This window comes from Bombina bombina, chromosome 1, assembly GCF_027579735.1.
Source record: "Bombina bombina isolate aBomBom1 chromosome 1, aBomBom1.pri, whole genome shotgun sequence".
In the NCBI taxonomy this organism is placed as follows: Eukaryota; Metazoa; Chordata; class Amphibia; order Anura; family Bombinatoridae; genus Bombina; species Bombina bombina.
In genome coordinates, this window is record NC_069499.1 from 104,003,646 (window position 1) to 104,026,728 (window position 23,083).

Below are 23,083 nucleotides of genomic sequence, written 5' to 3' on the forward strand. Positions count from 1 at the left end.
ATAGCATAGCTTTCATTGATAAATTGAGATTTGTAAATTGTGGAAACTGGTGATAAAAACATTTATCTCCATTAAAGTCTATGGAGATTTTTTTATGTTACCACCAGTTTCCACACTTTACCACCTCAATGGAAACTAGATCTATAATAACTCACTCACCCCCAAATACTCCTTGACCCTCCCTCTTTGATTAACCTCTGACCTACATCTCTCCACTCCAATAATTTCTGCTTCCCTCTCCTCCAAGAGTTCTTACCCACTGCTCCTCTGGAACTTTACCCTGTGTCTCCTATAATGTATAGTTTAAGGCAATCTTTCAAAACACACCTATTCAGAGAGGCTTACCATCTCTCATAGTAACATAGTAGATGAGGTTGAAAGAAGACGGAAGTCCATAGAGTTCAACCTATACAGAGACTACCTAAAGAAGCTCAAAATTTAATTTACATTAAACAGTTAGGAAGTCTAGTCCCATTTAAATAATAGGTAGCCTGCATATTTTACCGTCCAAAATTTAGAACCTTACATTTACCAATATTAAATATAATTTGCCATTTACTAGCCCATTCCTACAATTTGTGTAAATCCCTTCACTGAGCTAATCACCTTACATAGTTTTGTATCAAATGCAAAATTATAGATGTTGCAATTTAATCCTTCCTCCCAGTTATTTATAAGAAATTAAAATGAACAGGGCCCAGTACTGATACGTGGGAGACCCCACTAATTAGTTTTGTCCAATCTGAGTATCATCCATTTACCACAACAACTTGCTCCTGTTATCCATGAGATAACATTTTCAGCCATTCTGTCCTACCAATCTCTCTCATGCTTCATATGAGGGAACATACTAGTGGGGATAGGAATTGCATAGAGCATACTTCCCAACATGTCAAAATTCAAAAGATGGACAGCCCCCCCCCCCCCAGTCAAAAGTGTGATATGTGGGGGGCAGGAGCAGGGATGGGGCTTAAAACAAATCATCAGACCAAAGTAATATAAATACAATTCTAAATAAAGTCATATCTTTTATTACTCTTAGGCAGCAAATCAAACACAAGCTCAAACTACTGGTATATCTATGTGAGCTCTGTATTTAATTAGCCTTTGCAGCAACAGTGGCGTGCTAAATATTTTTATCTTAATTGGACATTTAATAATAGATTCTTTAAAACTGCTCTGTGCATTCCCTATTCATTTTCTAGATTCTGACCTTTAAAGTCAGCAAAAATGCACAGTAACACAAGCTACACATATGCATGTACACACACTCAAATACACAGAAATACACACTACATAGCATACACTTACACATACAGGTACCCACACACACTACATAGCATACACTTACACATACAGGTACCCACACACACTACATAGCATACACTTACACATACAGGTACACACACACACTACATAGCATACACTTATACATACAGATATACACACACACAATACATAGCATACACTTACACATACAGGTACACACACTACATAGCATACACTTATACATGCAGATACACACACACACTACGCATCCAGATACACACTACATAGCATACACTTATACATGCAGATACACACTACATAGCATACACTTATACATGCAGATACACACTACATAGCATACACTTATATATGCAGATACACACACTACATAGCATACACTTATACATGCAGATACACACACTACATAGCATGCACTTATACATGCAGATACACACACTACATAGCATACACTTATACATGCAGATACACACACACACTACATAGCATACACTTACACATGCAGACACACATTACATAGCTTACTCTTATACATGGAGACACACACACACTACATAGCTTACACTTATACATGCAGATACACACTTATACATGCAGATACACACACTACATAGCATGCACTTATACATGCAGATACACACACTACATAGCATGCACTTGTACATGCAGATACACACACACTACATAGCATGCACTTATACATGCAGATACACACACACTACATAGCATACACTTATACATGCAGATACACACACACTACATAGCATACACTTACACATGCAGACACACACACACACACACATTACATAGCTTACTCTTATACATGCAGAGACACACACACACACACACACTACATAGCATACACTTATACATGCAGATACACACACTACATAGCATGCACTTATACATGCAGATACACACACACTACATTGCATACACTTATACATGCAGATACACACACACTACATAGCATACACTTACACATGCAGACACACACACACTACATAGCATACACTTACACATGCAGACACACACACACATTACATAGCTTACTCTTATACATGCAGAGACACACACACACTACATAGCTTACACTTATATATGCAAATACACACACACACTATATAGCATACACTTATACATGCAGATATACACACTACATAGCATACATTTATACATGCAGATACACACACACACTACATAGCATACACTTATACATGCAGATACACACACTACATAGCATACACTTACACATGCAGAGACACACACACACTACATAGCTTACACTTATACATGCAGATACACAAACACATTACATAGCTTACTCTTATACATGCAGATACACACACACACTACATAGCTTAGACTTATACATACAGATACACACACTACATAGCTTACACTTATATATGTAGATACACACATACTACACAGCATACACTTATACATGCAGATACACACACACACTACATAGCTTACACTTATAATTGCAGATATACACACACACACACTACATAGCTTACACTTATATATGCAGCTACACACACTACACAACATACACTTATACATACAGATACACACACACACTACATAGCTTGCACTTATAATGGCAGATACACACACACACACTACATAGCTTACACTTATACATTCAGATACTCGCACACACACACTACATAGCATACACTTATACATGCAGATACACACACACACTTATACATACACACACACACTACATTATATATGGGTATCTGTAATTCATTGTATGGGGTCCTGAGGTTGGCAAGCACATTAGCTGGCAGTCTGAGACTGCCACTGTTCGTTACCCTGGTGTTAGCACTGCTCATCATGTAAAACTGAAGGCATGCTAGTACTATCACCAGGGGTTTGACGTCATCACTACCAAAGGTTAGAGGTCACCATTACCTGAGGTCATAGGGTATACAGCCTTCTTACCCCTGCTTAACCCACACACCATTCCTTTTCCACGGGGAATCTAACAGGTATCTAACCCTGGGAGAGAAAAGCCAGCTGCTTCTGAGTATGGGCCCAATAGAATTTAAAAAAAAAAACCTGCGGGGGGCAATGCGGGACTGATGGAACGCTTCCCGGGACAGCGGGACAGACCCCTAAAACCATGACTGTCCCATGAAAATCGGGACAGTTGGGGGGTAGGAAAGAGTGTACAAGTTAGCTGCCCTGGGCAACTTGGTCACACGCCCTTCCCTTCCCATTCTTCATTCCCTTTATTAATGTATCAAAATCTCTATTAATAAATGTGTCCCAAACTCTTGCTTTTTAACCTGCCGCTCTATCCCCCTGTAGAACATTTATTCCTTTTCTTGCCTTTTATCTCTCGGTTGCAGGGCCTTACAAAGCTGGCAGCTGCATTCTTTGGGAGCACAGGACCAGTTGTTTATTCTCCAAAGAAGTGTTGATCTGGAAAGTAAATCAGTCATTTTTTAATCTGTTGCTGAGAATATTCTGCCATGACTGTGTTATGTCTTTAGTGAGTGCTTGTGAAGTTTGTAAAGTGCAGGCTGTCTGCAATGTGATGCCTATCTCCCTCCTTTCTCTCACAAATCCATCTCTCCCTTTTCAGTGCTATGTCCTATAGCACTCTTTGATTCTCTCTGCCACTCTGTGTTAATGACTGTCTGGTACTCTGTGTTATTCCATGTCTCTGTGTTTGATTAATGGCTGTGTTCATGCTTAAAGGAACAGTCTACACCAACATTTGTATTATTTAAAAAGATAGATAATTACACTTTTTACTTTTGTGACTTTTAACCTCTGTGATTACCTTCTATCTAAGTCTCTGCAGATTGCCCCCTTATCTCAGTTCTTTTGACAGACTTGCATTTTAGCCAATCAGTGCTGACTCATAAATATCTTTACGGAAGTGAGCACAATGTTATCTTTATGACACACATGAACTACCAGTGTCTAAGGCTGTATTGGGCCGCCGGGATACCGGGAAAAATCCCGGTGGGCCGCCTGCCAGCAGAGGCTACTCCACTGCAGTGAAGAGAGAGCAGCAAGCAACTTAGCACTGTTAGCACAGTTGTGTGAGGGAGAGCAACGGCAGTCAGAGCTTCCAGCAGCACTACAGACAGACTGACAGGCTAGGGGGGCGCCAAGAGCGTGAGGGATTTGCCTGGCAAAGCAGCGTAACATTAGCGGTAAGCGCTGCTCAGCATCAATTTGCGCCTGACTACAAGTTCTACGTTACTGTGGGCGTGCCGTGTGGATCTTCCTTGCACTGTAGTGCCTAAGAAGAGACGTATGGAGTCTTTCTGAGAGGGAAAGTGTGGCGCGGTGGGGATGCCTGGGCTGGCGCCATGTAAATGATGCAGCACTCTACTGAAAATGGATACGGAAGTTTAAGCAAGACCCAGGAAACGTCTGGGCCGGGTTGATGTTGCTTCGGCTTTAAATTGTAAGCCCCTTGTTTCCTTTCGTTGTGTCTGATTAAAATGAAAGAATTGGTAGGTGAGCATGCAGTATTGGTCATGGGATAGAGAATTGTATTTGTCACGGGGCAGGGAATGAAGGAGCCGCAGAGTCAGATCATCTCAGGGAACATACGTCTAGGGAAGGGCATATGCTAAGCTACAGGGGGTACCAAGGGGTTACAGCTGAAGTAATATAAATGCCTTGTTGTAGAGGTTAACTAATAGAGGTGTGATGTACTTGGATATGGTATCCTTTTATTTTGTCTACCAATACATGTTATGTTATAAATTTTCACTTGTCCCCTGCTACGCTCTTTTTTTATTTAATAACTAATAGAGGTGCCCACTTAAGAAAGGAAGGTATGTTAATACATACTGAATTTAGGAGAAAGACAGCGAGAGCATAGTTGGCTGGGCTGGAGGGGGCGTGACTGTGTGGGAGGGGGAGTGGCTGGGCTGGATGGGGCGGGGCTGGGCTGGTCTATACAAATTTCCAGGGCCTGTCTGGTTTCCCAGTCCGGCCCTGCCAGTGTCTAACTGTGAAAAACTGTCAAAATAAAATGCATGATTAGTGGCAGCCTTTAAGATCTTAGAAATTAGCATATGAGTCAACCTAGTTTTAGCTTTCAACTAAGAATACCAAGAGGACAAAGCAAATTTCATGATAAAAGTAAATTGGAAAGCTGTTTAAAATTGCATCCCTATCTGAATCATGAAAGGTTAATTTTGACTTGAACTTAAACAGAGTTTTATAGAAGGAATAAATACTAAATATCTCTCTCTTTAAACACCAAGGAAATCACTCATTTGAAAAACAAACAAAAAAAACAATCTCCTCTTCCAAAAGAGAGGCGACACACACTTCTAGATCCACATTAGTAAAGCTGCACAATGTCCAAATAACAGGCCTTTTAATAGAGCCATGTCCCCAGCAACACACTCAACAACCTCTTTAAGAAGCTGCATGCTTAAATGGACAGTTTAGGCAAAATTAAAATGTCATGATTCAGATAGGGCATGCAATTTTAAACAACTTTCCAATTCACTTTTATTATCAAATTTGCTTTGTTCTTTTGGTATTCTTAGTTGAAAGCTTAACCTAGGTAGGCACCAATAACCAGCTAGCTCCTAGAAGTGCATTGCTGCTCCTGAGCGTACCTAGGTATGCTTATCAACATAGGATACCAAGCTAATGAAACAAATTTGATGTCAATTGAAAAATTGTTTAAAATTACATGCTCTATCTGAATCATGAAAGTTTAATTTTGACATTACTGTCACTTTAACAGTGATATGGATGGGCGTGTGAAGATGGATGTGTTTTTCAGCTGAAATGTTTGTGTGATAAGCTGACATCTTTCAGAAGAGCAAATTACTAACTCATTTACTGCAAATGAAACTAAATAAAGTGCAGGTAACGTCTGCCTACTTTTTTTTTAATTGGACTAGCAATACGTTTAAAAAAAAAGTTTTCTCAAGTTTCCTCCTTTCCTCCCTTCTTCAGGTCTGAAGCAATACTGATCAATATGATGTAATGTACAGATTATTACCTTAATCACAATCTTCCCGATATCAGCTCCCCATATTGAGGTTTCAATTTTAGCCAATAGGGGCAGTGTGTTTTTTTAATTAATCACAATCCCAAATGGCTTTGCCTTCTAAAATGCCCCAGACTCAAACGAAAACATGTTTTTGTTTGTTAAATTCTTATGGGGATCAAAACTTGGAATCCAACCGAAACTGACAATGGATGGTTCACACCTTTACATTACAGGTGTTTGAATTGATCCCTTTGTACAGTGTGTAAGGAAAATTATTATTTACAAATGTCAAATTAACTTGTGCATGTTTGCTCAACGATTATAGTTAAACTTTTATAGGAAAAGTTTGTTTGTTTTTTGCAGTAATTGAGAATACACAGTTTTCCCATATGGTGAGTGACATATTTGTCTGAAATTAAGACGAACACTGGGGGAAATTATTTTCCATTAGATGGAAACGTGTAAAACTTGTTTTATCTTCCATAAGAGGATTTATTTTAGTTCTCATACTATAAAGAGTTAAACTGCTAAGTTAGAAAGATTTTTAACAGATGTTGATAAGCAAGAAAATGACAAACAAAAGTGATGACCTCATCCTATGGTCAGAGGGAATTAACGGGTGGCCAAATGCTTATGCAGAAGGCTTTTTATGCATGTGGGAGGAGTTGCAGGTGTTAAAGGGATACTAACCCCTCATTTTTTTCTTTCATGATTTAGATAGAGCATGCAAATTTTTTTTTTTATTTTTTTTTTTTTTCTTCCAAGAAGTGAAATAGTAGAACAAATAGCACCTTCATCCCATCACGCAGGGTGGGGAGGTAGCCATAGAAGTGTAAACAGTAAAAAATAACTAACATTTTTTCATTTTAACCAACAAAAACTTAAAAAGTTGTTAGTGTAACAAACTGAGGTTATAATAAGGTCTAATGTTAGATCACATTCTTGGGGTTTTCAGTATAAAGAAATTAGAAAACATTCAATTCATGAAATAAAGTAGAGCAGAAACCACTAAATATTCAAATTCAAAAACAAAACAATAAAATGGAATCAGCAAGAAGTTCCACCGGGGCTTTTTGCCCCTGCATGACACGATATGAGAAAAAAAGAAAATAATGTAAATATTTTAGAGGGGCTAGGCCATCTTCCATTATATGATATTAACCTGACTGGCTAACTTCCCCTATTAATCGGGAGCTAGACATTCTGCCCTTTAGCCTTGTAGCTTTCTTCCTAACTTCATATAAAACAAGAAAAAGAGAAAAAAAAAAAAGAGAAGTAAAGGAGAGAGAAAAGAAAAAAAGAAAAAAAAAAAGAAAACAGCAAAAAAAAAAAAAAAGGGAAAAAGAAACCCCCCCACAAATTGTCTCTTCCCCTCCCTCCCCCTCCCCTCCTTCATTGTCAGGATCCCAACGGGTGCTGTGTTGTTTACCAAATTCCTAGCAGAACTAATTCAGTATCTCTGAAAGGGTAAATTATATATTCAATCTCACTTCTGTTATGCTTGGAATTGTTTTTGTTTTCCATTTTTTTAAGATCAGATATCTAACCGCTAGGATGACCATACTTGTAGTTTTATTGTTATCGTATGTTGAATCTGGGTTATCAGCAAGGAACACTATCCTCCTGGGAGAGAAAGAAAAGGAAGGAACTTTGACAATGTTATTGAGCCAGTATTGTATTCTCAGCCAGAAATTCTGGATTTTTGGACAGTCCCATATCATATGTAGAAGGCTAGCGACCGGAAGCGAGCATTTTGGGCATTTGTTGAACCCAGTGTTTAGACATTTAGATCCCTTTTCCGGGGTAAAGTAAGTCATATGTATAAGCCTTACATGTGATTCTCTCCAGGTTGCAGAAAGGGTGACACGGGAGACCTCAAGGATCGAGAAGGTAAGTAGGGCTGGGTCTAAGGAGTCCTGTCGAAGCTTTAAGGCCCAATTAGAATGAAGTTTGTTCATAGTATCGGGGCCTTTAAATGAGATCAAAGTTTGGTAAATGAATGAGATTGAAGTGATTCCATTCTTAACTAATGTTAACCAGTTCTCTACGTCACCTAGTGACCAGTCCCAGCCAAAATCAGCCACCTGTTTGAGGGCAAAATGCCTCACCTGAAGGTACGCAAAGAAGTCTTGGTTGGGAATATGGAATTCCTCCTTGAGAGAACTGAAAGTCTTTATGCATCTTCTTTCAAAATCAAGGAGTTGTTCAACTTTTACCAGGCCCAGAGTTGCCCAGTTAGAGAATAGAGCTGACTGCATTCCTGGGGAAAACTGAGAGTTATTCATTATTGGGGCATATCTGGAGATCTCAGATCTGGTGCGAAGAGAGGAACAAATCTTCCTCCACATATATATTGGGTTACAAATAGATCTTATCTTTTTTAATTCAATGGGAAGTGTTTTACCACTGCAATGGATTAGAGCTGTCAGTGCAAATGGGTATACTATACTACTTTCTAGTTCACCATTTGTTACGTAGTTACTATTAGTAGTCCAGTCTGCTACAATTCGTGCCAAAAATACTTGATTATATGTTCGGAGATCAGGGAGTGATAATCCCCCCAGATTTCTAGGTAACGCTAGTCTAGCTAACGAGATTCTTGGTTTTTTATTCTGCCAAATGAATGATCACAACACCCTATTGAATGATAAAATATCTTTTGGTTTAAGATGCAAAGGGGTATTCTGAAGAACATAGAGAATCCCGGGAAGAAGAGTCATTTTATATAGGGCTATGCGCCCCGATAGCGAGAGAGGAAGATTCTGCCAATTTTTTAAAGTTTCTTTTACATTATTAAGAACGGGAAGTATATTCAAAGTGTACCAGTTGTCGGGATTAGATGATATCCAGATACCTAAGTATTTAAATGAATCTTGCACAATATTAAAAGGAATAGATGATAGTGAATCCTTGGTCTGTTTGACCCAAAGTAACTCTGATTTTGCGGCGTTGACCCTATAACCTGAGAATGAGCCAAACTGATGAATTATTGTAAGAAGTTTTGGTATATTTCTGGAAGTGTTAGATATGTATAATAAAACGTCATCTGCATATAATGCAATTTGTAATGTTTTTTTATTAATTTTAATCCCTTCTAACTGTTGCCGGATTTGTATCGCGAGGGGTTCAATAGCTAAGTCAAACAGGAGCGGGGAAAGAGGACACCCCTGCCTCGTACCCCTTTCTAAATTAATAGTCTGTGTAGGGAGACCATTTACTATTATTCTCGTGGTGGTGTTTTTATACAAGTTGTTAAAAAAACTCAGGAAGTGACCCGTAATTCCAAAATGTTCTAAAGTATATAGGATATGGTCATGATGTACCGAGTCAAGCGCTTTTTCCGCGTCAATTGAGATAATTGCCATGTCTGGGGTGTCCTCTCTCGCCGCCTCCTGCTGTCTCTCTCTTGCCTTGAAGTAATCTATTACAAGAAATACCTCTCTTATTTTGGCTGAGGAATTACGCCTCAGCAAAAAGCCAGCTTGATCTTTATGGATTATAGTGGGGAGAATTGTTTGAAGCCTCTGTGCCAGTATTGCTGTTAAAAGTTTATAATCGGTATTGAGGAGTGCTATGGGTCTGAATGATTCTTTTTTAGTTGGATCTTTGCCTGGTTTGATAATAAGGGTTGTATGTGAAGCAACAAAATCGGATGATGGAATATTGCCCTTTATGTATAAATCATTAAATAGAGCTGTTAAATGTGTTGATATTTCAGATTTTAAAATCTTATAAAATTCATTTGGAAGGGCGTCTGGTCCAGGAGCTTTGTTCAAAGCAAGCTTTTTAATTGCTGCTTCAGTTTCTATCTCTGCTATCGGGGCGCACAGCCCCTCAAGCAACTCAGGAGTTGCTTTCGGGAAGGATATTTTTCCCCAGAATTCCTCACGTTCCTCAATATTTGAGGTCTTAGAAGAGTAAATAGACTTGTAGTAGTCTGCAAACACACCAAGTAGTTCCTCAGCTGTATTAAAAGATTTACCTTTAAAGTGTATAGAGTCTATCTTAGGAGAGGCCCTATCCCTCTTGACCAGGTTCGCAAGTAACTTCCCCGTTTTACTCCCGAAGCGGTATAATTTTGCCTGCAGCTTCAGATCCCTTCGAGAGGTTTGATAGAGTGAAAATGAGTCTCTTTCTATTAATGCGGCTGTATATTTGTCCCAGTTATCCGAGGTCCTTTGGAAGATATATTGGTTATATGCATTTGTCACTGCTTTTAGAAGTTCTTTTTCTCTTAACTTAAGTTTTCTAGTCCTTGAAATGTTATATGCCAGTATATCCCCTCGAAGGACTGCTTTGGCTGTCTCCCAAAATACTGCAGGTTTAGAGGTATATTCCTGATTAAATACCGCATATTCGCAAAATCTGGCTATTAGCCAATTCTTGAATTTGATATCCGCAGCTAAGTAGTATGGGAACCGAAACCCAATATTCTTAGGAAATATGGGATTTGATTTAAAATGGAGAGAGATTGGAGCGTGATCAGAAATGGTAACTGATGAAATCTCTGCTGTGATGTTTGACTTGGAAAGCCTATCATCCAGCAAGAAAAGGTCTATTCTGGATAGTGATTTATGCGCCCTTGAGTGGCATGTATAGTCTCTAGTATCAGGGTTTTGAAGTCTCCAGATGTCGCAGACCTTTAAATTATTTATTATTTTTGTGAATAGTTTTGCTTCCAAATTATCTCTCTTAGTTTTTATGGTATGGAGATTCTGTCTCAGCCTATCTAAAGGATGTTTGGGGGCCATATTAAAGTCACCACCGAGGATTAGATAGCCCTCTACATATGACATAAGACTGTTTTGCAGGGTATCCCAAAAAGGGAGACTGAATACATTTGGAGCATAAACATTACAGAATGTATAAAGTGTTTTTAATATTTTAATTTTTGCCATTATGTACCTTCCTTCATGGTCTGTGACTATGTGTATTATCTCATATGGAAGCTTTTTTCCCAGGATTGCTACCCCACTCTTTCTATTTAGGGACGAGGAGAATAGGACTTCCTTGACCCAAGAAGTCTTCAGTTTGAGCACTTCTTCCGATTTTAAATGGGTTTCTTGCAGGAAGGCTATATCCGTGTTACTTTTTCTCAAATGGGATAGTATTGATTTGCGTTTAATAGGTGAAGTAAGGCCTCCTCTGTTCCAGGAGGTTAGTTTAAAGTTATTGTTAATAGTCATTTGATATTACTAAAATAAGAGAAAGGGAAGGAGAGGGAAGAGAGAAGAGAAAAAAAAAAAAACTAAAAAAAGGCCTATAACCCTAGAAAAAAAGAAAAGAAAGAGATAATATCCCCCCCCCCCCAAAAAAAAACAAGCCAATGGAGGGTTTTTCGTCCCATTTCCCTCCAGTTTCCTATCTAAGAAGCGTATATGATCTAGCTCGTTCTGAGCGTCTATCTTGTCAACTTTCATTTTGCCACCTGTTTAGACTTTTAAACAGAGGGAAATTTTTCATTAAAAATTTTTCGGGCTTCATGTGCTGATTCGAAAAAGTGTGTTTGGCCGTCTATTACTAGTTTCAGTTTTGCTGGGTAGAGTAAAGTTGCCCGAACACCTTGTTCAATAAAATTAGAACAAAGCGGGGCAAACTCCCTCCTTTTTGTGGCCGTCTCCACCAAGAAATCCTGAAACATGAGTATTTTGGCTCCGCCGAGGGAAATTGGCTGATGTTTACGGAAAGCTTGTAGCAGTAAGATTTTGTGTTGAAAATTTAAAACCTTTGCAATTATTGGTCTCGGCCTGCTATTTGTTTTAGTGGGAGTAAATGAGCCTATCCTATGGGCCCTTTCTATGACAATCTGAGGATGAGATTCTGAAATTTGAAGTAGACGAGGTAATGTTACTGTGAGCAGCTTATCTAGGTCTTCATACTGTTTATCCTCCGGGACCCCTATAATCCTCAAATTGTTTCTTCTGGATCTGTCCTCTATGTCCTCTATTTAACTCTGCATTTTTAATAGAGATGCTTTCGTGGAGTCAAGAGCAGTTTTATAAGTTATATTAAGATCCTCCAAATCAGATATCCTTTGCTCAGCCTCAGAGAGTCTGTGAGCAAATTGTTTCACCTCACTAGACAGGGATGCTATGTCTTGTTTGATCTCTTTTTTCAATATCTCAAATTTTGGGGCTAGGGCTTCTGAAATGCTTATAACCAGTGCTTGAACATCTAGTGTGTCAGGCATAGCCGGAAGATTAATAAGAGATGATTGTGCACCTACTGAGGTTTCAAGTGCTGCTCTATTCCTTTTATCTTTTTGTTTCCCTGACATGACTGAGGGAGAAGTTTTAGAGTGAGAGTGAATATACTTGTCCATATAGTGTTAAGTTAATCAGTGATTCCCAAGACTGGTTAGTAAGTGGTTTGTGAGTAGTGAAAAAGTGAGAGAAAAAAAAAAAAAAAAAAAAGGGAATTTTGTGAGGAAAAGTGGGGATATGTGTGATAAAGCTATTGTGAGGGGGGAGATATTAACCCCTTTAGTGAATCAGTTTACAGCAAATTTTGTGAGTAGTGAAGGGAGGAGGGGAAGGAGCGTGAAAAAGAGGTGAGGGGGGGGAAAAGTTTAGTTTTAATAAATTCTCTTATTCAGTCATGTAGGGAATTTAGTTGTTTAAGTATTACCTGAGGTGCCAATTTTTAACTTGCTAGTCAAGGAGGACCCTTAGGTTTTGTATTTTACTAAATAATGGTTAGGGCCTTTAAGTTATCCAACTTGGGGCTTCTCCTGAAACAAGGAATAAGACTCTCTTTATGATATGAGGTTTATAAAGCAACAGATATCCTACAAAGAAAAAAGAAAAAAATTTTCCTTTTCCTTTTTTGTTAGAACAACATAGACAACCGAATAATCCGTATTGTTTCTTCAGTAAACAGAGTGAGAGGCACACACATAAAGTTAATTAGGTGAGATATTTTAACAGAAAAAGTATGCACAATTCTTGGTTGTGTTTTTCAAAAAACTCTGAGCTAAAAAGAAAATAGTTATTCTAAACTAATTTAGGCATTCCAAAGATATGAAAAAAAAAAAAAAAAAAAAAAAGGGGAGACACTATCTGTCAATTTTTTAGTATGCTCTGAGTTCTCTCTCTCACCTTTACTTTCTCCTCTCCTCCTCCCTTTTTTTTCCTCTTCCCCTTTAAAAAAAAAAAAAAAAGAAGAAAAAAAAACTGTATGCCTAGTAAGGGGAAAAAGAGAAAAGAGGTTTTCTTGGCAGCAAGAGGATAAATCAACTTAACACTGATGCTTGTGGGAGCAGTATAAGGCTCTTATAGGATACAATGTTGCAAAAGAAGTTCCTTTAAACCAAAAAAAACAAAAAAAAAACAAGAGAACAGCAACAACAAAAAGAAAGAAAAAAAAGGAGTACATGTATTATTCAGTTCTTTGTGCTCTTTAAAGTTAGCCCAAATGTTTACAGTTTCTATTTTTCCTTTTTACTTTGGGTCTTTATTACAATTGCCATGTGCTGTCAACCACCTCTGTTCCTCCCTTGTGTTCCCCTTGGCAGAATTATCCTCTTTCCTTCTCCCTCCTTTTTCTAAGTATTGCTCCCACTACTCCCCCTTGCCACCTATACGACTGGACGCCGTTTAAACTCACCTCTCCTTGTCCACTGCCTGTCCAATATTAAACCAGCGAGGGCCACAGGATTGTTTTTGTCCACTTTTCTCCTCCTCACAGGTGCACAGCGTTAGCTCTCCACGGCGAACCTTGCTTCTTGCGGGTTATCCCTTACTGTGCGAAGCCTTCGACACAGCCCATTAACAGTCTCTCCCTCCCTCACGCAGCATCGGTGGGAGAGGAGGGAGATGAATGACTAGTGGAGTCTTATCCCACACAGGGATCTTCCTCAGTTAGCGTTGCTCCACTAAAAAAAAACTCCAGGTCCACCCCCTCTCGCGCAACACCAGTGGGAGAGGGGTGGTTCAGCTAGTGCCGCAGCCAAGGTTCAGGGATTCCATCTTTCTTTCAGGAGGAGAGAGCGGTCTCAGGCCACGCACAGGGAGCAGGTCTGAGGGCAGTTGCCGGAAGTTAATAGGAGCAGGCGGTGAAAGCAACTTTAGGGTAGGTACCCCTGGTCTTCCACCACGGTGAGTCCTGTTTTCGTCACTGCACACTCCGGGGCGGCAGGAGGAGAGAGTGAGCGGCGTGTATAGAACAGGTACAATCCCGGGGGTATTGGCATAGGTGTTTCAGCGGTGAGAGGTATTATACATACCGCGGTGGTAAAGATTCTCATATAAGCCGACTTCAGTGGGAGCTGTAAGTGAGAGATTGTCACTGTCGGGGGGAGAGTGGGAGTATCTTGAAGATATCCAGGGGATCACTCAACTTTCCTAGCCGGAGTATAAACAGGTGTGTTCGAGTAGTCTTGCACTTTGCAACAAGTGTTGATTTCAAAGGCAGCTCTTTAGTTTAGAGATTACACTTCGTTTCTTTGTGTTTCATTTGGCCTGTTTTGTTATAACAGCGAGGTGGAATTTTTGCACTGTTGTGGTTCCAGGTAGCGATGCCTCAAGCTATCCCAGTAGCTACCACTAGAATTGGGGTATGGCGCGAATAGAGCCGCCAAGAGCTGTAGGGCTGGAACAGGGAGCTCAGGAACACCTGCTTGCTCCTCCTCCACCGGAAACCACAGAGCAAGAGCATGCAATTTTAAGCAACTTTCTAATTTACTCCTATTATCAATTTTTCTTTGTTCTCATGTTATCTTGATTTGAAAAAGCAGTAATAAAAGGTTAGGAGCCGGCCCATTTTTTAGTTCAGCACCTTGGTAGAGCTGCTGATTGGTTTGCTACATTTAGCCACAAATCAGCAAGTGTTACCCATGTACTGAACCAAAAATGGTCTGGCTCTAAAGCTTACAGTACTGCTTTTTCAAATCAAGATAGCATGAGAACAATGAAAAAATTATAATAGGAGTAAATTAGAAAGGTGCTTAAAAAAAATGCTCTATCTGAATCATGAAATAAAAAAAAAATGGGTTTAGTATCCCTTTAAGTGTTGGTGAAATAAAACAGTGTATTGAGGGGCTATTTAGTCACTCATCCTCAGTACATTAGCAATATGAAAGATTAGGGTGGTTTGGCACCCCTATAAAACTGCAGATCCCAGACTAGTGACAATTATGAGATAGCTATAGATGTGTGTGTGTATCCTTAAATGGTACTGCTCACTATCTAGATTTAGGGTATTACTTTGTTTTTTACTTCTTCCTGTATTTCATGTGTTTGAAATCGTAACCACATCTATTTCCTGTCCTGTGAGGAAATGTTTGGTTTTTGTGGTGTTTCTCTGTCAGGAACAGTCGTTCTAGCACACAACAAGCATCGTTATTACCTTCTGGTGATATCACTTGTTTACTTGATTATAAATGATACCCAGCATGCAAATAACTCCAAAGCAATTAATATCTCTGAGTATGAGGAAGTTGTCCCCCGACAGATGAGTGATTGTCTCCTCTGAGTGCGCCAGGAGAGCTGGTATCACCATGCAGTTGCTTCTCTAGATACCATGATAAAGGACGTGCTCAGGGGATCTGCAGGCAACGTCTGCAGTGATAGAGCAAAGAATATGACAGAAACAATTGTCCACAAAAGCCTCTAAACCAAGGGATACAGCTTGTTTTGTTAGTGATTTTTTGCATCAATTTGTTACAACATATCAATAAAACAGAAAGGATTTACCAAACCACCATCATTTGACCAGGAACGATTGTATTGAATGTCATGTCAGGACATACCTCAAGCTATAATGAAAACAAATACAGACTGACACACTTTATTGTCATGGGCAGAGTAACTAATGCAATATCATTTATGACAATTATTTAAAACTATTTTACTTAAACAAAAAGAACATCATCATGCTGGTACATTCTGCATTGACACCATCTGACCCAATGTCCCTGGCGGAAGAAACTTAGGTTCCCCTTACGTAATATTCAGTGGTAACATAGCAAAGCTAATTTATAGAAAGCAATATTTTTCACCAAATATAGACAAAAATGTTGCCAGCTATTTGTCTAAGTGAGTTTTTATTACAGATACATCAGACAATTATGAGACCTCGGATGAAATACAAATCTCTGCAGTTCCCAATTAAACCAGGTAGAATTCTATGTGATGCTGCAGATAAGATGCATGGCCTCTGGAGCTGTATGTCTAAATAAGTCCTCAGATCAGTTGTCACTTCCTACAGCTCCCATTATGCTAACTAAATACCTACATGAAATGTATGGCCCCTGCAGTCCCATTTATTTAAACTGTATATCCAAGTCACCTATATTACCTAGTGAGACCCCAGAACAGTAACTTGGTGCTTAAAACAATAGGAATTTCAAAATGAAACCTGCAAGATTCAGATAAAACATGTCATTTAAGACACTTTTAAAAATGCTTCTTTTATTACATTTATCTTTTGTTCTCTTGGTATCATTTGTTAAGTACAATACATATACAATATCTCACAAAAGTGAGTTCACCCCTTGTAAATATTTTATTATATCTTTTCATGTGACAACACTGAAGAAATGACACTTTGCTACAATGTAAAGCAGTGAGTGTACAGCCTGTATAACAGTGTAAATTTGCTGTCCCGTCAAAATAATTCAACAGCCATTAATGTCTAAACTGTTGGCAACAAAAGTGAGTACACCCCTAAGTGGAAATGTCCAAATTGTGCCCAATTAGCCATTTTCCCTCCCCGGTGTCATGTGACTCGTTAGTGTTACAAGGTCTCAGGTGTGAATGGGGAGCAGCTGTGTTAAATTTGGTGTTATCGCTGTCACACTCTATCATACTGGTCACTGGAAGTTCAACATGGCACCTCATGGCAAAGAACTCTCTGAGGATCTGAAAAACAGAATTGTTGCTCTACACAAAGATGGCCTAGGCTATAAGAAGATTGCCAAGACCCTGAAACTGAGCTGCAGCCCGGTGGGCAAGACCATACAGCGGGTTCACAGGACAGGCTCCACTCAGAACAGGCCTCGCCATGGTCGACCAAAGAAGCTGAGTGCATATACTCAGCGTCATATCCAGAGGTTGTCTTTGGAAAATAGACGTATGAGTGCTGCCGGCATTGCTGCAGAGGTTGAAGGGGTGGGGGGTCAGCCTGTCAGTGCTCAGACCGTACGCCGCTCACTGCATCAAATTGATCTGCATGGCTGTCATCCCAGAAGGAAGCCTCTTCTAAAGATAATGCGCAAGAAAGCCCCCAAACAGTTTGCTAAAGATAAACAGACTAAGGACATGGATTACAGGAACCATTTCCTGTGGTCCGATGAGACCAAGATAAACTTATTTGGTTCAGATGGTGTAAAGCATTTGTGGCGGCAACCAGGTGAGGAGTACAAAGACAAGTGTGTCTTGCCTACAGTCAAGCATGGTGGTGGGAGTGTCATGGTCTGGGCCTGCATGAGTGCTGCCGGCACTGGGGAATTACAGTTCATTGAGGGAACCATGAATGCCAACATGTACTGTGACATACTGAAGCAGAGCATGATCCCCTCCCTTCAGAAACTGGGCTGCAGGGCAGTATTCCAACATGATAATGACCCCAATCATACCTCCAAGACAACCACTGCTTTGCTAAAGAAGCTGAGGGTAAAGGTGATGAACTGGCCAAGCATGTCTCCAGACCTAAACCATATTGAGCATCTGTGGGGCATCCTCAAACGGAAGGTGGGGGAGTGCAGGGTCCCTAGCATCCACCAGCTCTGTGACGTCGTCATGGAGGAGTGGAAGAGGACTTCAGTAGCAATCTGTGAAGCTCTGGTGAACTCCATGTCCAAGAGGGTTAAGGCAGTGCTGGAAAATAATGGTGGCCACACAAAATATTGACACTTTGGGCCCAATTTGGACATTTTCACTTAGGGGTGTGCTCACTTTTGTTGCCAACGGTTTAGACATTAATGGCTGTGTGTTGAGTTATTTTGAGAGGACAGCAAATTTACACTGTTATACAGGTTGTACACTCACTACTTTACATAGTAGCAAAGTGTCATTTCTTCAGTGTTGTCACATGAAAAGATATAATAACATATTTACAAAAATGTGAGGGGTGTGCTCACTTTTGTGAGATACTGTATATCCTTAACAGCAGCAATGCACTACTAAGATCAAGTTGGTTATTGGTGGCTACACACATTTGACTCTTGTCATTGGCTCACCAGATATGTTCAGCTAGCTCTCAGAAGTAGGGTTGTCACCTGTCCCTTAAAATACAGAACACTTATAAGTTACACATGCTGCAGGGAGGAATATGAATAGTGCTGCTGTCCAGAAACACAATACATGTTCCTCCCTGCACACCCTGAAGCATGTGTAACTCATAAGTGTCCAGGAAAACATGGCTGAGGTGGCAACCCTACTCAGAAGTGCACTGCTGATCTGGAAGCTGGCTTTAATTATGTGTTTAATCCCTATGCAGGCAATAGTACAATAATAAAATACTCATTATACCATTTTCTTGTTGCATATATACTGTATGTCTCTTTAAAGCCTACTGATGCCAGCTATTTGCCCACATCCAAAAAGCAGCAGTTTTGTATAGCACCATGTAGTACAATATATGTAGCATAGTTATCATTTAACACCTTCATTGACTTTGGAAAATATGTTGCTCTGAAATTCTAAATGATATCCTACAGTTAACACCTATAATTAAAATGTCAAAATTATGTTCATGCAAGAGTCTAAGATCTCACTCAAACTTGAAAAAGCAGAATACTGTGAACCTCCTGTTGCTAAATGACAGCTCCTAGTTAAGGTGGGGCTGTCATTTCCTTAATAGAACTTGCACATGTGTTGGGGTGGAGAACTGAGAATTGTAAAATTGTTAGCTTTTTAAAAAAGATAAACATGTTGAATAATATATTTAATTACTTGACTATAGCATGTGTTGTTGACAAAAGGTTAAAGGGACGGTAAACACCAGAATTTTTGTTGTTTAAAAAGGTAGATAATCCCTTTATTACCCATTCCCCAATTTTGCATAACCAACACAGTTATAATAATATACTTTTTACCTCTGTGATTACCTTGTATCTATGGCTCTGCAAACTGCCCCCTTATTTCAGTTCTTTTGACAGACTTGCATTTTTAGCCAATCAGTGCTTGCTCTTAGGAGCTTCACGTGCCTGAGCTCAATGTTATCTATATGAAACACATGAACTAACGCCCTCTAGTGGTGAAAAACTGTCAAAATGCTTTCAGATTAGAGGTGGCCTTCAAGGTCTAAGAAATTAGCATATATACCTCCTAGATTTAGCTTTCAACTAAGAACACCAAGAGAACAAAGCAAAATTGGTAATAAAAGTAAATTGGAAAGTTGTTTAAAATTCCATGCCCTATTTAAATCATGAAAGTTTTTTTTTACTTTACTGTCCCTTTAAAGATGCCTGATAACAGTTTATATATATAAGCCATAAACATGTGCTACATAAGCTATAAGAATAAGTATGAAAATGATTTTATTTTTGGATATTTCAGTCTGAGCTCCAGTGTGAGACTTGAACCAATGTTCTTTGGACACTTAGGCCTCGATTTATCAAAGCGTCAATCTTGGTGCATTCGCTGGCGTCAATACGCTCGCCAGATATCACTGCCGTGGATCTGCATACAACGCCCTTATTTATCAAAAAGTTTGTCAAAAACATGCACGTCAAGTACAGAGCGATGAGCATCAGACTTTTGATAAATGTAGAGTCACTGATGTCACGGATATTCTGTTTTTTTCCACCGTTATTTATACCATTTCATTACTCTCCATGAACAAGCATATTTCTCTAAAGCTAATCTTTTATTTTTCATCTGTTAATGTTAAAGGGACAGTCTAGGCCAAAATAAACTTTCATGATTCAGATAGAGCATGTAATTTTAAACAATTTTCCAATTTACTTTTATCACCAATTTTGCTTTGTTCTCTTGGTATTCTTAGTTGAAAGCTTAACCTAGGAGGTTCATATGCTAATTTCTTAGACCTTGAAGCCCACCTCTTTCAGATTGCATTTTAACAGTTTTTCACCACTAGAGGGTGTTAGTTCACATATTTCATATAGATAACACTGTGCACGTGCACGTGAAGTAATCTGGGAGCTGGCACTGATTGGCTAGACTGCAAGTCTGTCAAAAGAACTGAAAAAAGGGGCAGTTTGCAGAGGCTTAGATACAAGATAATCACAGAGGTTATAAGTATATTATTATAAATGTGTTGGTTATGCAAAACTGGGAAATGGGTAATAAAGGGATTATCTATCTTTTAAAACAATAAAAATTCTGGTGTAGACTGTCCCTTTAAGCTATATTTATACCTGAACAAACAATAATAGCTCATAGATATTTATTTTTCTATTTATTTATTATACAAAAAAAATCTGATATATGATATTTTTACATAAATTAATGTGTATTAGTATTTCTCTGATTCATGATATGCCTATCTCATGTTTTTTTATTTTTATTTTAAATGATTATTAATGCTAGAAATAGAATTTGTACATATATCTTTGCACAAACTATATATATATATATATGTGTGTATGTGTTATGTCAGAAATCTTTTGCAAACATATTTATATGTCCCTAAATTACTTTTTATGTTCTAAACAATGTTGTCTTTCATATCTGTGTGTTTATTTATACCACTATATGTATATAGTGTACATTTATTATTATTCTGAGCAGGAATAATTGCAAATATAACAGTAATCAGAATATCATATGTATTTATTTGCAATCAATGGATATTTTAAGAGCTGGGCCAGTTTTCTCTCTGTACCTGTGTAAACCCTCCTGATTGCAATCTAGTTTTAAAAGCCACCCCTTATATGGGCTGGCATATAGGATGACATTTCTTACTGAAAAAGAAATTCAAGAGAAGAAAGAAATACACTGAAAATAGCATGACAGTAAAGAGGTGATTTTAATTTCTGCTGCATCTGAATCATGACAGTTTAATGTTAGGTGGGCTATCCCTTTGAGCTATCAGCTTTAGATTATATTGAATCAAACATCAATTTGAATTTTAAAATCCTTGTCTAAAATATTACACTGAGTCCTAATGTCAGCATCAATATTTATCTTTAATACTAATTTCATAAATATATACTTTCAAAGTATAATACACAATGTAACAAATGGCACTTACAAGTTCTGATGAGTGATCAATGACAGAAGTACCGAGCAATTTGATTTGTTAGTGATAGTTTAAAATGTATATTTGAATCAGATTGGCTAATGTCATAAATCATGTGATTATGCATATTCCAATCAGAAGTGGTTGAAAAATTCAAGTGGTTGTTTAGGAGTTTGCGTCATAATTGGTGCAATTGGTGTATTTATTTCATTTTTATCTCTATATCTATTAGTGCGACAAGTTTGGTGTAAAACTTTTCAACAAATTTGTAGAAATAATATTGTTCCCTTGCTTTGTAATGAGAGACAAAGTTGTAGCATAATCCATAAGTAGTAATGTATTTTTCATTTTTATCCCTATATCTACTAATATGTAATATACGTAATTCTCTTGCAGCATCAAGCAAAAGCTTTCTGTGTTTTCAGACTCCCATTGAGTTCTATGGCATACACGGCAAGGGTGGCGGATTGAAAACTAGGTATGCTGCGTCAGAATAGACGCGAGCGTACCTGTTAAATGTTTGATAAATTGGGTAAAGGGTCAAATAGAGTCGAATGTGAATTCAAAACATCTGTAATGACGCAAGCATCGATCTGCGTCGGATTGAGATCGCGGGATTGTATTTTACTTCACAAATTTCAACATTTGACAATCTTGATGCTTTGTTAACTACGGCAAATCAATTTCACGTCATATTTGATGCGGAATTCAATCGTATTATCTGTTGAAGCTTTGATAAATCGAGGCCTTAGCAATCTCTTTTGCAGTTTTCCATTTTATAATCACATTCAATAGAGAAGAAGACTATTCACCCATCACCCACACCAGTGAAATGTGTTAATAAACAAGCTCTCTATACAAAGTATTATTAACAAAGATTTGTGCTCACATCATCAACAAAAAAAACAAAAATATTTTCTTTTCCAACAAGCTTTTCCAATTGAAGTTTTCTTCAGTGGTTTGCAGACTTGGAGTGAAGTATATAAGCCAACATGGCTGAACTGTTGTCAGTAACCTTCCTCCTTAAAGGGACATTAAACCCAAACATTTTCTTTCATGATTCAGATAGAGAATGCTATTTTAAACAACATTCAAATTTACTTATATTATCTAATATGCTTCATTCTTTAGATATCCTTTGTTGAATAAATAGAAATGCACATTGGTGAGCCAATCACACAAAGCATCTATGTGCAGCGACCAATCAGCAGCTACTGAGCTTATCTAGATATGATTTTCAGCAAATAATATAAAGAGAATGAAGCAAGTTAGATAATAGAAGTAAATTAGAAAGTTGTTTAAAATTGCATGCTCTTTCTAAATCATGAAAGAACATTTTTGGGTTTAATGTCCCTTTAAGCTATATTATCGGCCTCTATTACTATTCCACCTTTAGAATCAATTACCAGCTTGAACACGGTATAAAATTTACCAGTTTACCTTCATTCATTGCTGGTTTATTGTAGAAATAAAGGTCTCCGCTCCTATTTTAGCTACAAGAACTTCGATTGCAACCTCTAACTGACTCTACACATTCTGTATGGATTTACTAACTATCTCTCAACCACAAGTGTTTCTTTGTTAAGTGATATACGTTTGCATTAGCTAACTCTTTGCTCAACATTGGAAGCTGCCAAACGCTGTGCTCTTACTCCT